The sequence below is a fragment of the Mus pahari genome, chromosome 8 (genome assembly GCF_900095145.1).
Source record: "Mus pahari chromosome 8, PAHARI_EIJ_v1.1, whole genome shotgun sequence".
Lineage (NCBI taxonomy): Eukaryota > Metazoa > Chordata > Mammalia > Rodentia > Muridae > Mus > Mus pahari.
Genome location: NC_034597.1, coordinates 54141877 through 54145997, shown reverse-complemented (window position 1 = coordinate 54145997; position 4121 = coordinate 54141877). Strand labels below are relative to the sequence as shown.

Below are 4121 nucleotides of genomic sequence, written 5' to 3'. Positions count from 1 at the left end.
ATCCCAGCACGGAGGAGGCAGAGGCAGATTTATCTCTGAATTTGTGTACCCCATCATGCCCCGGCCATCCTGGTCTACATAGCCAGTTAGTTCCAAGATATACAAGACTATTACATAACCTGATCTACTAAAAAAAAAAAAAAAAAAAAAAAAAAGCCTAACCCGGAGCATTAGCTTCTGTCTGTAGTCCTAACATTCAGGAGGTTGAGGCAGAACTGTCCTACAGGGCAACACCTGCCTCAAAAAACTGAGAGGGCAAGTGGAGGGAGGAGACTGGTGACTGGTTAAAGCTGGCTGGGTATGATAGAGTCTGGTGGCAGACTGCATGATTAAGATGCACGAGGCTCTGGGTTGGGTAGCAGTGCCACAGACAGACAAGTTGCAGCATTTGGCAGAGCTCCACCCCTAGAATTTCCACTACGTTCAGGGCAGGGCAGAAAATAAACAACAGCAACAAAAAGACTCCAGATCCTCCGCCCACCCTTCCTTAGGCAGCTCCTGCAGAGTACTGAGAAGACCAGAGCAGGATATGTTAACTAACCAAAGACAATAGAGACCTTTGTACACCTCACCTCACCTAGCAACCCCACCACCACCCTTCACATCAATCATACTCAAGTTCCTGGTTTCCCTTTTGATTTTCAAAAGTTCTACTGCGTAGAGTTCCACCTCATACATAGCTAATATTTTCCTTACATCAGTACATCAAAAGTTAGTGGGCAACCTGAGACTCCAATATCTAAAGGTTTCTACCCATACCACACAGCCTAGACTGCTGAGTCAGCACCTCCAGGGAACAGTTTCAACCTGGAGCCAAGAGCACCAACCCTCCACTGCCTGACTAGTCTCAAATCACTTAAGCCACCAACATCAAGGGGAGTGCTGGCACCTGGGCTGGTGAAGCACAGGCGTGGCAGTCCCATAGGCCTGGGTCACGTGGCTTTAAAGGAGCAGAGGTCATTTTCCTCCAGGGCGCCTTCTTTTAAGCATGCTTTTTTTTTTTTTTGGAAGGGAAGAAGGAAGGAAGGGAGGGAGGGAGGAAGGGAGGGAGGGGGAGTTAGGAGATGAAATAGTTTCCCTCTGTAGTGGACTATGGTGGAATCCATTTTATAGCCCAGGCTGGTTTCCAATGCACAGCAATTCTCCTGTCTCAGCCTTCCAAGTGCCGTGATTGCCTGGCTCTGGTATGGCTCTGGTAACTCTGGAGTTTTAGGTCACCATGGCCAGAGCCTATGGGAAGCAACTATCCCCTGACTGGCTTCGAGGAAAGATAGCACCTTTACCAACATTCTGCAAATACTACCCTTCTGAATCCGGGGACTGAAGACCATACCTCCATAGCAGTCCCTTACAGGAGGCACCTGGGGGGGGTCAGTCTTCCGGAGACACTAAAAGGTGTGAAGCTTCCCTTTGAATCCCACAATTTATCTTCCTTCCCAAACATGTGAGGGGATCTGGTCAGGTGGAGGCAAGGTGCGGGTGGGTTTTAGTCCTTTACTCTAGGGCCCTAGGGAACCAATTCCAATTTACCTATCTCTTGGTCCGCACGCCCAGCACTCTGGGAGAGGATACTATCTCTCCCGGCCAGCAGGGCCCTGACTGAAGGAGGCTGTCCTGCAAGTACCTTTCCTCCATCACATTCCCATCATCTTGGCCATCCCCCTCCAGAGAAAGGTACTGGGAGAGCCCCTATTCTTTAGCTCTGCATCTCTTCCTGTTTCTCGGTTTAACTCTTCGTGCAGGTTCCACCCCAGCCACCCACTACCAGGTTCCTGTTCTCAATAGAACAGGTCTTTTAGGGTGCCAGGCACTGCGTGGGTTTGTGTGTGGAAAAGTTCCCGAGGCAGATTCTTTAGAATAAGCCACAAACCTGCACTAGATGCAGGTCGATACTCGCCCTGAGCACCCCTGAGACTTGCAATCTGCGAGCTGGAAGGGCCAGGGCTGAACCCTTCCCTTTAAGCTCCTCCCTCGGAGCTCCCCGAAGTCCCCACCTCCGCCCTTGAAGTGAGCCAAGGCCACTGGAAAGAAGTCGACCACCGCGGGGTCGCCAGGCTCGGCCCTAAAGCGTGAAGAAGAAGACCGGAGCTCTGCCGGCCTAGCGTGCGGGAGCCTAGGTCTCCGCTTCCAGAGGACCGCGATCCGCCACGGCGCGCAGCATCTAGGGCCGCGGAGGAAGCGCGCCTGCGCCCTGGGCAAGTGAGGGACCTGTCTCCACCACCGCCGCTCAGCCCACTCCCCGGACCCCAGCCAAAGTGACTTCCGTCGGGGAGCCACTGTGCCTCGGGCAAACTCACCGAGTGCAGCGCAACAGCCTGGGCCTGCAGCCACCAAGCCGAACCGAGCCGCTCCTGGCCTCCCCGTTGCACTCCTAAGTACCCGCGCAGCTCCGCCCTCCGCTGGGGGGCTGATTCGTCACGTGATCCCTGGCCGCGCCCCCGCCCCTGCCGGCCCCTCCCCCTTCGCTCCGGGACTCAGCAAACTGTGTCCTAGGCCCCGCACCACACCCCTGTGTTAAACCCAAAAGAAACCCATGGTCTGTCTGATCTCTCCATCTCGCATAGAGATACTCTCCAGGGACCTCTGTAGGTACCCTGCACCGGGAAGACATAACATCTTCGTGATATGCATTCCTAGGGAAGGCCCCGCGGGCTCGGGGACCTGGAAATGGCTGGTGGAGCCTCCTGGCCTTTGATTCTGACGCTCAGACTATAATGGTGTAGAAACACTTAGACCAAGGTAAGCAACCAAAACTAGAACTGGGCTGGGACTGCAGCCCAGAAGTAGAGCTCTTGCTTACCAAGTCCAAGGCCCTGGGCTCGATCCCTAGTTTAAAAAGAAAGAGAGAAACCAAGACCCCTTGAATTTTGGTATGTTATGAAATTCAGAACTCCTGCCAGACCATATGACACCCCCCCCCCCCATCTTGTGTGGTAAGCTAGCCAGTGAGAAACTGGCTGACCTTGTTGATCTGACAGGTCATAGCATACCCCCACCCCCACCCCCACCCCAGGGTCAAGCACCCTCAGATCTCTCCAATCCTTAGGTCTACCCTGTAATATAGGAATGGCCCCATGTCAGCATGGTATCTTATAGCCAGGCTTGTGACAATAAAAAAGGTATGGATCTAGTGGATTCTAAGGCTCTATTGGTAGGCTCCGAGGTAAGGACAGGAGTGGAAGTATAGTGACTGAACCCCGGGTAAGTGGAATACAGGAGGAACTCAGGAAACTTGCCGAAAGGCAGGTCTAGGGCCATCTGTCCAAGCTGTGACAACGGGGAGAAACTGGCTGCTTATTTTAGGGTAAAAAGTCCAAACAAGAATGAGCAGCCTTTCTTGGCTAAAAGCCCAAAGTGTCCTCTGACACGTCCAGAGCCTGGCCCTTGGCAGGAGCTAGAGATGTTTCCAGTGTCTAAGCCAACAGTGTCTCTGGCTGCCAGAAAGGGGGTCTTCAAGTCTTTTCCCCCAGAGGAGTGACCTTTCCTGGAAGCCATACTAAGGCTGTGACCCAAACTGAAATGACTTCAACACCTGGAATGAAAACTGGACTGACCAGCTAGCTCATCCCCCTTCCTGCCCCCATCCCGCTAAAGGCTCAAGTCCTATTAACTCCCAGGCCTTGGGGAGCCCCAGGATGGGACCCTACTCCTCCCAGGGACCCCTCGGGCTGCTCAAGACCTTTGCCTTCTTTCTCTCCCGTCAGCTCCCTACAGTCCTTCCCACCTTCCTAAAACTTACCTTCTGTGGCCCATGAATTTCCTTCTTCAAAACTGAGAGACAAGAACCCAGAAGTCTCTGGCTTGGGCTGACCTTGGTGGCGCTGAAAAAGGCTTCATTTTAAAATGTTAGAATATTCCCGTATCACTGCCTGCTCACCCGAGCCTGTCCAGACAGCTGCGGAGTCCAGCCTGCAGACCAGTGCTTTCATAGATCATCCTCCATGTGGGCACAAACAAGAGGACGCGTAGACCGTAGTAAATCCTTCCTTTATAGCACCTCAGATGAGCTGAGGGCTACACATGCATTATCATGTGTTAATAAAGGAGATGCTGCTGGGCGTGGTGGCGCACGCCTTTAATCCCAGCACTTGGGAGGCAGAGGCAGGCGGATTTCTGAGTTC

The 4121-nt window shown here is 53.1% G+C and overlaps 1 protein-coding gene and 1 long non-coding RNA gene across 2 annotated transcripts in view; one reads left to right on the top strand and one right to left on the bottom strand.

The window, feature by feature from the left end:
• Ctsb (cathepsin B) overlaps positions 1-2401 on the bottom strand; it is a 21687-nt gene extending 19286 nt beyond the window's left edge. The window contains exon 1 of the mRNA XM_021202922.1: positions 2298-2401. The gene's annotated coding sequence lies outside the window, so the exon portion shown is untranslated. The remainder of the gene's footprint in view (positions 1-2297) is intronic.
• A 145-nt stretch (positions 2402-2546) lies between these two features.
• LOC115064541 overlaps positions 2547-4121 on the top strand; it is a 5839-nt gene continuing 4264 nt past the window's right edge. The window contains exon 1 of the long non-coding RNA XR_003844369.1: positions 2547-2739. This is a non-coding gene — a long non-coding RNA (uncharacterized LOC115064541). The remainder of the gene's footprint in view (positions 2740-4121) is intronic.